The following is a 15,706-nucleotide window of genomic DNA, read 5'->3' as shown; positions in this document are numbered from 1 at the left end:
CTGCTGGCTGGGGGGTGGGGGGGTGGGAGACATGAGTGGGGGCCTGGTGGAGGGTGCCCCTGCACTGCTGGGGGGTGGGGGTGGTGGGAGACATGAGTGGGGGCCTGGTGGAGGGTGCCCCTGCTAGCTGGGGGGTGGGGGTGGTGGGAGACATGAGTGGGGGCCTGGTGGAGGGTGCCCCTGCACTGCTGGGGGGTGGGGGGTGGGAGACATGAGTGGGGGCCTGGTGGAGGCTGCCCCTGCACTGCTGGAGTGTGGGGGTGGTGGGAGACATGAGTTGGACATGAGCAGGGGCCTGGTGGAGGCTGCCCGTGCACTGCTGGGGGGTGGGGGTGGTGGGAGACATGAGTTGGACATGAGCGGGGGCCTGGTGGAGGCTGCCCCTGCACTGCTGGGGGGTGGGGGTGATGGGAGACATGAGTGGGGGCCTGGTGGAGGGTGCCCCTTCACTGCTGGGGGGTGGGGGGGGAGTGGGAGACATGAGTGGGGGCCTGGTGGAGGCTGCCCCTGGTGGCTGGGGGGTGGGGGTGGTGGGAGACATGAGTGGTGGCCTGGTGGAGGGTGCCCCTGCACTGCTGGGGGGGTGGGGGGGTGGGAGACATGAGTGGGGGCCTGGTGGAGGCTGCCCCTGCACTGCTGGGGGGTGGGGGTGGTGAGAGACATGAGTGGGGGCCTGGTGGAGGGTGCCCCTGCTGGCTGGGGGGGTGGGGGTGGTGGGAGACATGAGTGGGGGCCTGGTGGAGGCTGCCCCTGCACTGCTGGGGGGTGGGGGTGGTGGGAGACATGAGTGGGGGGCCTGGTGGAGGCTGCCCCTGGTGGCTGGGGGGTGGGGGTGGTGGGAGACATGAGTGGTGGCCTGGTGGAGGGTGCCCCTGCACTGCTGGGGGGTGGGGGGTGGGAGACATGAGTGGGGGCCTGGTGGAGGGTGCCCCTGCACTGCTGCGGGGTGGGGGGGTGGGAGACATGAGTGGGGGCCTGGTGGAGGCTGCCCCTGCACTGCTGGGGGGTGGGGGTGGTGGGAGACATGAGTGGTGGCCTGGTGGAGGCTGCCCCTGGTGGCTGGGGGGTGGGGGTGGTGGGAGACATGAGTGGGGGCCTGGTGGAGGCTGCCCCTGCACTGCTGGGGGGTGGGGGTGGTGGGAGACATGAGTGGGGGCCTGGTGGAGGGTGCCCCTGCACTGCTGGGGGGTGGGGTGGTGGGAGACATGAGTGGGGGCCTGGTGGAGGGTGCCCCTGCTGGCTGGGGGGTGGGGGGGTGGGAGACATGAGTGGGGGCCTGGTGGAGGGTGCCCCTGCACTGCTGGGGGGTGGGGGTGGTGGGAGACATGGGTGGGGGCCTGGTGGAGGCTGCCCCTGGTGGCTGGGGGGTGGGGGTGGTGGGAGACATGAGTGGGGGCCTGGTGGAGGCTGCCCCTGGTGGCTGGGGGGTGGGGGTGGTGGGAGACATGAGTGGTGGCCTGGTGGACGGTGCCCCTGCACTGCCGGGGGGTGGGGGGTGGGAGACACGAGTGGGGGCCTGGTGGAGGCTGCCCCTGCACTGCTGGGGGGTGGGGGTGGTGGGAGACATGAGTGGGGGCCTGGTGGAGGGTGCCCCTGCTGGCTGGGGGGTGGGGGGGTGGGAGACATGAGTGGGGGCCTGGTGGAGGGTGCCCCTGCACTGCTGGGGGGTGGTGGTGATAGGGGACATGGGTGGGGGCCTGGTGGAGGCTGCCCCTGCACTGCTGCGGGGTGGGGGTGGTGGGAGACATGAGTGGGGGCCTGGTGGAGGGTGCCCCTGCACTGCTGGGGGCTGGGGGTGGTGGGAGACATGAGTGGTGGCCTGGTGGAGGGTGCCCATGGTGGCTGGGGGGTGGGGGTGGTGGGAGACATGAGTGGGGGCCTGGTGGAGGCTGCCCCTGCACTGCTGGGGGGTGGGGGTGGTGGGAGACATGAGTGGGGGCCTGGTGGAGGGTGCCCCTGCACTGCTGGGGGGTGGGGGTCTGTGGGAGGCATGGGTGGGGGCCTGGTGGAGGGTGCCCATGGTGGCTGGGGGGTGGGGATGGGTGGGAGACATGAGTGGGGGCCTGATGGAGGGTGCCCCTGCACTGCTGGGGGGTGGGGGGTGGGAGACATGGGTGGGGGCCTGGTGGTGGGTGCCCCTGGTGGCTGGGGGGTGGGGGTGGTGGGAGACATGAGTGGGGGCCTGGTGGAGGGTGCCCCTGCACTGCTGGGGGGTGGGGGTGGTGGGAGACATGAGTGGGGGCCTGGTGGAGGGTGCCCCTGCACTGCTGGGGGGTGGGGGTCTGTGGGAGACATGGGTGGGGGCCTGGTGGAGGGTGCCCATGGTGGCTGGGGGGTGGGGATGGGTGGCCGACATGAGTGGGGGCCTGATGGAGGGTGCCCCTGCACTGCTGGGGGGTGGGGGGGTGGGAGACATGGGTGGGGGCCTGGTGGTGGGTGCCCCTGGTGGCTGGGGGGTGGGGGTGGTGGGAGACATGAGTGGTGGCCTGGTGGAGGCTGCCCCTGCACTGCTGGGGGGTGGGGGTGATGGGAGACATGAGTGGGGGCCTGGTGGAGGGTGCCCCTGCATTGCTGGGCGGTGGGGGTGGTGGGAGACATGAGTGGGGGCCTGGTGGAGGGTGCCCCTGCACTGCTGGGGGGTGGGGGGTGGGAGACATGAGTGGGGGCCTGGTGGAGGCTGCCCCTGGTGGCTGGGGGGTGTGAGTGGTGGGAGACATGAGTGGTGGCCTGGTGGAGGGTGCCCCTGCACTGCTGGGGGGTGGGGGGGTGGGAGACATGAGTGGGGGCCTGGTGGAGGCTGCCCCTGCACTGCTATGGGGGTGGGGGTGGTGGGAGACATGAGTGGGGGCCTGGTGGAGGGTGCCCCTGCTGGCTGGGGGGTGGGGGGGATGGGAGACATGAGTGGGGGCCTGGTGGAGGGTGCCCCTGCACTGCTGGGGGTGGGGGTGGTGGGAGACATGAGTGGGGGCCTGGTGGAGGGTGCCCCTGCTGGCTGGGGGGTGGGGGTGGTGGGAGACATGAGTGGGGGCCTGGTGGAGGGTGCCCCTGCACTGCTGGGGGGTGGTGGTGATAGGGGACATGGGTGGGGGCCTGGTGGAGGCCGCCCCTGCACTGCTGGGGGGTGGGGGTGGTGGGAGACATGAGTGGGGGCCTGGTGGAGGGTGCCCCTGCACTGCTGGGGGGTGGGGGTGGTGGGAGACATGAGTGGGGGCCTGGTGGAGGGTGCCCTTGCACTGCTGGGGGGTGGGGGTGGTGGGAGACATGAGTGGGGGCCTGGTGGAGGGTGCCCCTGCACTGCTGGGGGGTGGGGGTGGTTGGAGACATGAGTGGGGGCCTGGTGGAGGGTGCCCCTGCTGGCTGGGGGGTGGGGGTGGGTGGGAGACATGGGTGGGGGCCTGGTGGTGGGTGCCCCTGGTGGCTGGGGGGTGGGGGTGGTGGGAGACATGAGTGGTGGCCTGGTGGAGGGTGCCCCTGCACTGCTGGGGGGTGGGGGTGGTGGGAGACATGAGTGGGGGCCTGGTGGAGGCTGCCCCTGCACTGCTGGGTGGTGGGGGTGGTGGGAGACATGAGTGGGGACCTGGTGGAGGCTGCCCCTGCACTGCTGGGGGGTGGGGGTGGTGGGAGACATGGGTGGGGGCCTGGTGGAGGCTGCCCCTGGTGGCTGGGGAGTGGGGGTGGTGGGAGACATGAGTGGGGGCCTGGTGGAGGCTGCCCCTGGTGGCTGGGGGGTGGGGGTGGTGGGAGACATGAGTGGTGGCCTGGTGGAGGGTGCCCCTGCACTGCTGGGGGTTGGGGGGTGGGAGACATGAGTGGGGGCCTGGTGGAGGCTGCCCCTGCACTCCTGGGGGGTGGGGTGGTTTGAGACATGAGTGGGGGCCTGGTGGAGGGTGCCCCTGCTGGCTGGGGGGTGGGGGGGGTGGGAGACATGAGTGGGGGCCGGGTGGAGGGTGCCCCTGCACTGCTGGGGGGTGGGGGTGGTGGGAGACATGAATGGGGGCCTGGTGGAGGGTGCCCCTGCTGGCTGGGGGGTGGGGTGGTGGGAGACATGAGTGGGGGCCTGGTGGAGGGTGCCCCTGCACTGCTGGGGGGTGGTGGTGATAGGGGACATGGGTGGGGGCCTGATGGAGGCTGCCCCTGCACTGCTGGGGGGTGGGGGTGGTGGGAGACATGAGTGGGGGCCTGGTGGAGGGTGCCCCTGCACTGCTGGGGGGTGGGGGTGGTGGGAGACATGAGTGGTGGCCTGGTGGAGGCTGCCCCTGGTGGCTGGGGGGTGGGGGTGGTGGGAGACATGAGTGGGGGCCTGGTGGAGGCTGCCCCTGGTGGCTGAGGGGTGGGGGTGGTGGGAGACATGAGTGGGGGCCTGGTGGAGAGTGCCCCTGCACTGCTGGGGGGTGGGGGTGGTGGGAGACATGAGTGGGGGCCTGGTGGAGGGTGCCCCTGCACTGCTGGGGGGTGGGGGTGGTGGGAGACATGAGTGGGGGCCTGGTGGAGGGTGCCCCTGCACTGCTGGGGGGTGGGGGTGGTGGGAGACATGAGTGGGGGCCTGGTGGAGGCTGCCCCTGGTGGCTGGGGGGTGGGGGTGGTGGGAGACATGAGTGGGGGCCTGGTGGAGGGTGCCCCTGCACTGCTGGGGGGTGGTGGTGATAGAGGACATGGGTGGTGGCCTGGTGGAGTCTGCCCCTGGTGGCTGGGGGGTGGGAGTGGTGGGAGACATGAGTGGTGGCCTGGTGGAGGCTGCCCATGCTGGCTGGGGGGTGGGGGTTGTGGGAGACATGAGTGGGGGCCTGGTGGAGGGTGCCCCTGCACTGCTGGGGGGTGGGGTGGGTGGGAGACATGGGTGGGGGCCTGGTGGAGGGTGCCCCTGCACTGCATTGTTGATCAGTAGTGCAAGGTGACATGTGGGTTGGCTGGGGGGCATGCCCATGGTGGATGGGCTGCCTGCGGGACATGAGCAGGGGTGCAGGGTAGTCCCCCGTGGTGTGGGCTGCCTGCAGGGGCCGTGGAGGTTGTGGAGCGTACACCTGGGAGGACCCACACGGCCAATTCACGTGTAGTACTCCCCAGAACTCCTGAAATACACATACCCTGCTGAAATCGTGTGTGGAACTTCCCGCGCACCCCTGAAATACACGTACCCTGCTGAAATCGCGTGTGGAACTTCCCGCGCACCCCTGGAATACACGTACCCTGCTGAAATCGCGTGTGGAACTTCCCGCGTACCCCTGGAATACACGTACCCTGCTGAAATCGCGTGTGGAACTTCCCGCGCACCCCTGAAATACACGTACCCTGCTTGCACGGGGCCAATCGCATGTGGAACCTCCCGCGCACCCCTGAAATACACGTACCCTGCTTGCACGGGGCCAATCGCGTGTGGAACTTCCCGCGCACCCCTGAAATACACGTACCCTGATGAAATCGTGTGTGGAACTTCCCGCGCACCCATGGAATACACGTACCCTGCTCGCACTGGGCCAATCGCGTGTCTTTAACTTCCCGCGCACCCCTGAAATACACGTTCCCCGCTTGGCGTTTGCTGTTTGCCAGCCCCGTGAACTGGTCCAGGGTTAGCGCAGCCCTTTGCGATGATTTAGCGATTTTGATGGCTTTTCCTTGCGCGAGGGCGTTCTTGGGGGCGTTACTGGCGCTGCTGCAGGGTCGCTGCGATTCTCTGCGCCACGGCTGGTTTGGGAGCCTAAAATCCATGAATACGCTGTGCGCGGAAATCGGTTTTAGCGCACGTGCCTGGCGCAGACAACGCACGCGGACACTCTGCGCCAGCCGCTTGCGACACTTTTCTGCGAAATTCTATGAAAACCCTGTAAATGTCTCCATAGTTATGATTCTTTGGGGCTTCAAAGCTCGCAGACAACGGGGGCAAAATTGGGGGCCTTAGAACGCGCCAAGCGGGCCGTGGCATTTGGGAGAGAAGCCAGTTCGCATTTGCACCTTGTGGCGCACTACATAGAGGGATTCTAAACTTCAAGTTCTCACAGATGCCTTTACTACGGGATGTTTCAAATAAAGAATGCGAAGGACAGCAGCAGCGCCCAGAAGAGGCCCACAAGTCGCACTGGAAGTATAAGGGTCTATTGTTTTCTGACCTTGAGACAGGTACCATGCCGAAAGAACTTCATTTGAAGGGGGTGCGCAATAATGGAAGAGACGATAAGCAGAAAATTCAGAAACTAGACCGAGTTTCATTTTAGTTCAGTATACGAAAAATCGTTGTTAAGAGTACGGTCGGATTTACAGACTGCATTACGCAGAGGCACAATGGAAATTTCAAATATAATGTGAGTAAATCTTTAGACGCTTTTATACCGGAATGAAGAATTAATGAATGGATGCATGAATAAATGAATGAATGAAGAGCTAGGAAAAGCAAGGAAAACATGTTCGTAGTGGGCACATGGGCATGCAGGTCCACAAGTCTCACCGATCTAGGACCTTGGCCAAGCCACTTTTCCTTGCACTGCCTACCTGCACTACGGGACTGTCTCTGTATCCTTCATCCTCTTCTCCCGGCATTTACCTTGCACTTGCCGCCAGCTGGCCCTATTATTTATCTTGTATTCTACTAACCATGTACAGCACTTTTACCCCCCTGTTCCCTTCCCCTTGCGCGATCTGAAAGACACCTGGCCTAGTAGGATCATTGTCTGTCTGCCCTTGTTCCCCCCCATGCCTCATCGCGCCTTGAAACACTTGTGTATAGGCGTGTTACAAATGCCATATCATGTATCATATCATTCCACACGCATGTAGACTGTCGTTTCTCATTGTGTGTTGGCCTTGATTTATTTCGTTACTTTTCGCATTGATTTTAGAGCCGCACATACTCCATTGAACTAGCCTTGCAAGCAAATAGTTTCTGATCGGCCGTAATAAATAAAATAATTTTTTTGTTTTCATAACTGTTATTTGATCCTGTTCTGCTACTGTCATTGGTTTGAGACACCGGCAGACGGATTCTTCAATAGACACCTGCAGCTTCATGTGAACAACTGGAGCACGTTAACCATATTATGGGACGATCGCCAAGGGCCCACATGCCCTTACGCTGTACTAGTGGCTAGAAGCAACATATCAACCTTTACGCTGGCCTAGTGCCTACTTGATGGAACAGCCTTGCGGTTCAACGTGCGACAAAAGTGCCTCTTTGAACGAAAACCAATACCCTGTGTACCATAAAGGAACAGCGCTTGACTCAATATAAACTTAGACGGATTTGCAGATACAGATAAAAGAAAATAAATGGCTTTCGGAGTTCATATGGCAATTGCTGAATATTCTCTAAACATTTAATGTCAAATAAATGTACTTTACCAAATGTACCGTGTTGCTATTTGATTTTAAAGTACAGTTTCATATTCCGAATTGTGGCGCGCTGTGTTGTGAGATGGTCTGTGTTGGTTTCCGGGTTCTGTGTGGAGTCGCGTAGAAGACGACTGGGCGTGTTTGCCTACGCAGCACAGTAACGTCACGTAGAGAGGCAGGGAATATGAATGTTTTGATAATGTCAGACTCAGGGGCGGGGGAATTGATTTAGTGCCGCAGAAGCAGGTCAGCCAGGGCGATGCGGCAAGTGATAGGATTATCACAAAATGGCAGCTCCCTGGTGCCTGTTTTCGCGTGCGTTTAATGGACGAAAACTCGGGTACGGTTCATACAAAGGTTTTCTAAAATTGAGCCACTTAGGCTTAAAAAAACATGGCCGACCCGTAGGGACAATAAACATTTTTACTGGACAATGCCTTTAAACCTCTGGCAATTGGTCTGGGCAACCCTCTCTATTACCATTAACCCATCACTACCTGCCACCACTCACTGCCCAAAAAACACTCCTTGAAATCTCTTTTAGCTACTCTTCCAATGCACCCAAAGCATGCCCTCTTGCAGACATTATTTAAAATTAGATACTGTTTTTCCCAGATCCTCCCCAAGTTTGAGGAAGACCGGGATATCATTTGCATTCATAGACAAGAGTCAAATCAGCTTGGAAACAGGCTGTAAATACACTCTGAAAAGATGGCGGGGCAGAGTCGGCACTTGAGGGACGCTAAAAGGTAGAGGCTTGGGCGCAGCTTCTTAGGCAGATGTTACGTTCCGCCCTGCGTCCCGCTGCGCGGTGACGCAGGGCGTTCTAATAAAAGCCCCGCCCCCGCGTTCGGGAGGCAGTTCCGGGGCAGACCCAGCACCAGCGTGGGTGTACATTATTTCAAGCTCCAGCTGGAGCTGCGCCGCAGGCCGCGCGGCCTATCTGCTCACTGCCAGCCCCTGCGCATAGACCGCGGGCCCGCGAACTCAACAATGGCGACGAGGAGAGACGAACATCACGAAAGGCTCGGTGCTCGGAGAGCACAATAACGCCACACAGCCATCGGCGAAATTTTTGGACACCCGGTGGGGGTGCCATCACACACGTGACCCCCCCCCACCCAAAAAAAAAAAAAAAAAAAAAAATTTTTTTTTTTTCCTTTCGTCTTCCCTACCGAATCCAGCATGCTCTCTGCCACCAAGTCAATTTTTCTTCACTCCTGAAACAAGAAATCCAGGTGGCATCGAACATCCAACACAAGGGAGCAGCATCACGGCGTGCAGGGAAGGCCAGGCCCGGAGTCGTACCACGGCGCCTGGATACGGTGACACCTCAAAGGTAGGCCTTACGTCGCTGCATGGGTGGCCGTCAGTGACAACTACGACATCACGGATCAGGTCCACGCCAACATGGCGGCCGGCACATCCACGCCTGGGCCCTCCACGCCGTCCAGAATTGCAGCAAACCTGTCCATGACGCCACCTCCACCTCGAACGCAAGGCACTTCGTCGACACTGGTCCAGCCGTTTGACCCGTTCACGGACCCGTCGTCATGCGGACCCAGATGGCAGCTGTGGATCCAGAAGTTCGAGATGGCGATGGAGTGCAAAGAGATCACCGCGCCCAGGAAACTGAAGGCACACCTTCTACTCAGCGTGGGTGACGAAGTACTGCGCATTTTCAATTCCCTCAACGTTGCGGATGGCCAGGATGGGTACCGAAGCGCGAAAGACGCCCTCACCGATCACTTCCTCCCTCAACTAAACCCAGACTATGAGACGTTTCTCTTCTGCACCACCCTACAGGCAGCGGAGGAAACCCTTGATGCATACCACACCCGCCTGAGAAAGCTAGCCATGTCCTGTGAATTCACGAACGTGGAGAAGGAAATCAGGAGGCAGATCATCAACGGGATTCATTCGGAAAAATTGAGGCGCCTAATACTCAGTGAGAAGGGTATTCCCCTACAGCGGATCCTTGAACTAGGACGTCAGAGGGAACTGGCACACACCAGAGCGGCCAACATGGAGGCCACATTACACAGGTTGCAACCTGCTCTGAACACAGCCATGGTGGCCCGCGTCACCAACAAACAAACATCGAGAGATGACAACAGTGGTGGATACGGCCAAAACAGATGGCAACCGCGCGCTCCGGGACCCACTGAGTGTGGCTGGTGCGGTGGCCCACGACATGGCCGTCGCAACTGTCCTGCGCAAGGCACCACATGTGGAGCATGTGGCCGGAAGGACCATTACGCGAAGGTATGCCGATCGACGGACACCCCCATACAACCTCCGCAGAACCAGTCGGAGAAGTCGGCGACAAAGAAAAAGAAGCAAGCCAGTGCTAGAAGGGTCGCAGTGGCCAGCTCTTCCACGGAGGATGAAGGGGATGATATCTCGGCGATGCTGCAGGCCCCCTCCAAGGACACAGACAGGAAAGGAAGGAAGGTGTACATGGTGTCTGCACTATGCCAAGACCGAGGACCTCGCAGAAAAGCCGCCCGAAGGCGCAAATGCATGGTATCCATCCAAAACCAGTGCATTCTGATGACCATCGACACAGGTGCCTCGGTGAACGTCATGCCTGAAAACATTTTCCTGACCTTAAGTCCTACACCAGAGCTCAAAAGCACCGACACTCTGTTATATGCATACGGCTGTCGAAAGCCCCTGCCGGTCATTGGCAGGTTCCGCACCATGCTGGAACACGGAAAAAACAGACTATGGTCCAAAGTCTATGTGGTGAAGGCAGGTGTTGAGAGCCTCCTGAGCGGGGACGCAGCGGAGGACTTGGGGGTGGTCCAATTTATCTGCCATGTCAATGAGGACAAGGAAGTGGAGCACATGCTGAACCAGTACCCTGACCTGCAAGAAGGCATAGGCTGTCTGAAAGGCAAAACCATCAAACTTCACATTGATGAGACAGTGCAGCCGAAAGCCGTCCGGCACCGGAGAACGCCTTTCCACATGAGAGAACAAGTGGAGCAGGAACTCAAGGCCCTGGAAGAAGCAGGTATCATTGAGGAAGTCACAGGACCCACACCCTGGGTCTCTCCCATGGTGGTAACCCGGAAGCCCAAGCAGCCTGGGAAGGTACGGATCTGCATAGACATGCGCCTCCCCAACACCGCCATCAAAAGGGAACGCCACATAACCCCAACAATCGACGAGATTGTGGCTGACCTCACAGGGTCGAGCATATTTTCAAAAATTGATCTAAAGGCGGGGTATCACCAACTCAGACTCCACAGAGACTCTCGATACATAACAACGTTCTCTACACATTTGGGGCTACGGAGATACAAACGCCTGAGTTTTGGAATATCATCTGCCGCGGAGGTGTTCCAGCAAACCATCCAGGAGGTCATCAGGGGCATCCCCGGTGTCCTCAACGTGAGCGATGACATTCTGATTCACGCCCCCGACAAAGAAACACACGTCAAGAGGCTTCACGCCCTACTGGGCCGTCTACAAGAGGTTGGGCTCACAATACACAGGGAAAAGTGCGAGTTTCTTAAATCCGAGATCACTTTTTTCGGCTACAAGTTTGGCAGCACAGGCATCTCACCTGACCCGCAGAAGGTCGCAGACATCCAGGCGGCAAGCCCACCGATGACCCCCACGGAAGTGCGCAGTTTCTTAGGAATGGCCACCTACTGCGGGAGGTTCATCCGAAACCTGGCCACGCTATCTGAGCCGCTGCGGGAACTCACGAAGGCCAACGTCAAGTGGGAATGGGGGTCAACGTGCCAGGACGCGTTCGAGAGCATCAAGAACTCCCTCTCAGCTGACACCAAGATGGCCTACTACAACACTGAACTGCCCACAGAGCTGTTTGTAGATGCCAGCCCCGTAGGGCTCGGAGCCATCTTGATGCAAGTCACGAGAGAAGGGGAGAAGAGACCGATTGCATATGCGTCGAGAGCCCTCACAGAGACTGAACAAAGGTACTCACACATCGAAAAGGAGGCCATTGCCGTGCTGTGGGGGTGCCGACACTTTCACCTCTATCTTTATGGGCGCCATTTCACAACAATCACGGACCACAAGCCCCTGCTACCAATATTCATGGGAACATCTGCACACCCTCCGGCCCGAATAACCAAGTGGTTACTGCACCTCCAGCAGTATGACTTTGATCTCGTATATCAACCAGGCAGCGGAAACCCTGCGGACTATCTCTCCAGGCATCCGCGAGAGGCCACTCAACAAGAGATCCAAGTGGCGGCAGAGACAGAGGAACACATATGCCAAGTAGTGCGCGCAATGAGACCCAAGGCGGTGAGCATCGAGGAGATAGAGGCGGAAACACACCAGGACCCGTGTTGTGACTTAGTGAAAAATGCCATCCTTTCCGGTGATTGGAAGACTTTCATGAGACACACCCACAACAGAACAGCCGAAGCCAAAGGTTTTCTGTCTGGCATATTCACAGTGCGGCAAGACCTGTCAGTCACGGAAGGTGGATTGTTGCTACGGGGAAACCGCATCGTGATACCCCTCAAACTACAAGACAGGATAGTGGCCCTAGCACATGAAGGACACCAAGGACTGGTGAGGACGAAAGCCCGCATTCGGCACCGAGTATGGTTTCCCCAGATCGAAGAGCGGGTCGAGACACTCGTTGCCACGTGCCTACCCTGTCAAATCACGGGGGCCCCGCCAAACCCGGAACCTATCATATCAGCAGAACGGGGCCGCTCTCGATGGGAGGCCATCAGCATTGACTTCTGCAAGCTCCGAGAAGGTCTCCACCTGTTGGTGGCGGTTGATGATCACTCTCGATACCCGGAAGTCGAGGTAGTTGAGTCCACAGCAGCAGAAGTGGTAATTCCGGCACTTGAGAAAATGTTCGCGACTCACGGACTACCTGTCTCAATCAAGAGCGACAATGGGCCGCCGTTTACAGGGGAGGAGTTCAAAAAGTATCTACAGGAACTCAATGTCAAGTATCACCACATCACTCCAAGACACCCCCAGGCAAACGGGGATGTGGAGCGATTTATGAGGACTATAAATAAGGTGCTCAGAGTATCTAAGGCTAACGCCAGCCCTTGGAAGGTTGACCTTTTCCGATTCCTCCGAAATTACCGGGTCACGCCTCACAGCACAACCGGCATTCCGCCAGCGGACCTCATGTTCGGCACCGTAATCAGATCCTCAATCCCGCATCACCCAAGCAGAACCCCGGACACAGTGAACGAGGAACGCACAGAGAGAAGGAGAAGGGATGCCAACGAACACATGAGTGGCAAGCGGAGAGCGAGGCCGTCCCATTATCAAGTGGGTGACCAGGTCATCATGCTACGAAACCCCTCCAAGTCTAAACTGGACACCAGGTACGAAAAACTTCCATGGACCGTCAGCAACCGGCATGGAACCATGGTGACGGTGGCACGGGGAAACCGTCAAGTGACGAGGAATGCGTCATGGTTCAAGGCCGTACCACGTACACTGTGGACCGACAAGGAGGGCCCTTGTGAAGGCGAGGACACTCCTCCCAGTGAAGAAGAGCCGGAGGCCGTCCCTGAGAACGACGGAGCGAGGGATGGAGACTGGGAGCCGGTGAATGGACCCGGCCGCGAGGACCTGAACCGCGAAGATGGAACAGAGCCGGAAGCAAGGGGGAGTGACCCCCGCGAAGGACGATACGGACTGAGGACAACAACAAGGCCCCCAGCTAAGCTAAGTGACTATGTGTGGTAGCCGGTGCGTTGGCACCCTGAACCCTAATAGCAGGGCGGCTGAGTGTTGAAGACAGACAGTTGTTGTTGGACCTCGCAGTTGGTTTTGGCAGTTACAGCTATGTGTTTTGTTTTGTTTTATAATAAAGGAGGAATGTTACGTTCCGCCCTGCGTCCCGCTGCGCGGTGACGCAGGGCGTTCTAATAAAAGCCCCGCCCCCGCGTTCGGGAGGCAGTTCCGGGGCAGACCCAGCACCAGCGTGGGTGTACATTATTTCAAGCTCCAGCTGGAGCTGCGCCGCAGGCCGCGCGGCCTATCTGCTCACTGCCAGCCCCTGCGCATAGACCGCGGGCCCGCGAACTCAACAGCAGAAAGGGGTACAGAATGACATCTATTATCCGGAAAGGATTGTACCCACTTGAGGTCAGATGACGAACGCAGCTGCATGAAGATGGCCAGTTGGGCCGCATGATTGACAATATTGAAGGTGTCCACTAGGTCTAACAGAATAAAGGCAGCTGTATCACCCATGTCTACTTCCTCCTGGCGGCGTGCACTACTGCCACTACCACTGATTCTGTTGTCAGGTCAGGTCAAAACCGGGCTTGGTAAGGATCAGGATTATTTAGCTGAACGATTGATCGTTGCTAATTGTTTTAAGAGGACACACCTGTTATTACCTAGCAGTCTTCTGAAAGGTAATTGTTTGATTGCAACTGTAAAACAGCTCCTGGATCAATGCACGTCTTAACCAAGTGTGCCATCAGCCACATGATGTGTGAACTATATGTGTGTTCTTGCATCTGTCCTTTGCAATTTATTCTGCCATATGCCCAGTTATAAACACTAAATGGTAGCTTTTGCCATGCCCCATGCCTACGCAAAAGCAAAAAAAAATCATAATCATTAATTTGGAGTTTTTTTATAGTACTGCAGAGTCCGTCTCCTTCAGAACACACATGTTGGTTTTTAATCCAATATGAACTTTTAGCTAGACTGCAGAAATGCCCTCCTCTTTGCCCTACATAAACATCCCTCAAATGCACACTGGCCTTTGGTAATGTTGTACCGACTCATTTGAGGAATCGGTGGGTCCAACTATATTATTTTTTCCGCTACAATTGTCCCCTTTTTTAATATTACAAAACATTAATTAACAAGGTGTTGAAAAGACTAAGCAACGCGTACTTCTACCGAGGGTGGATGCCGAAAAAGCTCCAGATTCTCTCAACCCCTTCGTTTTCCCCATCGTGGGCGGGGTCTCCACAGCTATGCAGAATACTCAGATGCAGAGGAGAACACATGATGACGGTCCTCGTGCAGTGAAACAACTTGTAATTTCTCCCTGGGCTCCAGATAAAATTTAGAAGTATTTTGCTCCCGATATGTTTTGTAATTGTGAGTAAAAGGATTTTTTTGTTTTAAATAAATAAAAAAATGAATTCCCATTCTCGCTGTGGGTATTGTTTAGGTGAGGTATAGCATACATTGCTACTCTGAAACATATTGTTTGTAATCTTGCTTCTTTCTAACTAGTAATTCATGCACATTAAAATACACATTTTACCTTCCAGTTCCTCTGCAGATCAGGTTGGAACGGCATTAGACCTCCTTCCCGTGGCCCTGCTTTGCTGGTGCTACTGATCCGAACAGACCAATGGAGCTGTGTGAGTGGGAGTGTCAGGCAGGCTCCCATGTGTACATTGTTTCTAATTTCTTTGCTAGTATGTCTGTTCCTGATCTTGTTTTAGGGGGAGGGGTGTTTTCCTGTTTTTAGAATGTCAAACCAGCTATTAGGTCACACATTTGTCAGGCTGATTTCTGAGTAGGTGCCTAAACTGTATTTTTTAAAATTTTAATTTTATTTTTATAGTATTTATATCGCGCACAATGAACCCAAAGGCGTAATGGCGCATACAGACAGACAATAGAAAATATAACATAAAACATAAAGCAAAATAAAGTATAACCTAAATACCAAATAGACCCAAAGGGGGGCTAATCATCCCCATATTATTGGAATACTCAAAGGTTCAAAAGTCAAGAATAATAGATTTTCCAACTGACAGTGCCCTTAAAGAATTTAATTATAGTTTGAGCCCCCTCTGGGGAGATATGTGCACATGCTAATAAAGTGTGGTAACATGCTAAAACCACAGCCCACTATGACACAATCTCTATTTGGAGAGGAGCACCAGTCGCTCAAGTCAATTCGGTGTATAACCTTCAAATCAGACAGTCTAACAACACTAGGGCTTGTACGTTGTGTCGTAAATCTCCCCCCATCTCACCTGGGATCGCTTCTTGCTCTGTTCCGCGGGAGGATTCTTCTTGTGGACGGATCGGGTCTTGTATAGGCTCGCTCGAGTCTCGTCCGGCTGCAGAGCGCGTTCAGAGTTCCGGGAAGGTCGCAGTTCCAGGATGTCCAGGAAAACAAGTAGCGATCGCTAGGGTGAGGATTCCGGGAGCAGAATTAGAGGGAATGGGTGAAAGGAAGGAAGTAGGAACCAGGAAACTAGCAATAGTGGATTCGCCAAACAGCACACACACGACGTGAAGTCACTACCTAATGATAGCGTTGAGATGCGCGGGGCCACAGGGGCATGGCCAATTTATAGAACGTGCCGTGTGCGATGTGAAGGCTGGCGCGAGGCAGTCACTTGGCACGGCCATGTTGGGAGTAACAAGGAATACA

Source organism: Ambystoma mexicanum, chromosome 2q (assembly GCF_040938575.1).
Source record: "Ambystoma mexicanum isolate Mex_15411 chromosome 2q, UKY_AmexF1_1, whole genome shotgun sequence".
In the NCBI taxonomy this organism is placed as follows: domain Eukaryota; kingdom Metazoa; phylum Chordata; class Amphibia; order Caudata; family Ambystomatidae; genus Ambystoma; species Ambystoma mexicanum.
This window is presented reverse-complemented; position numbering follows the sequence as displayed.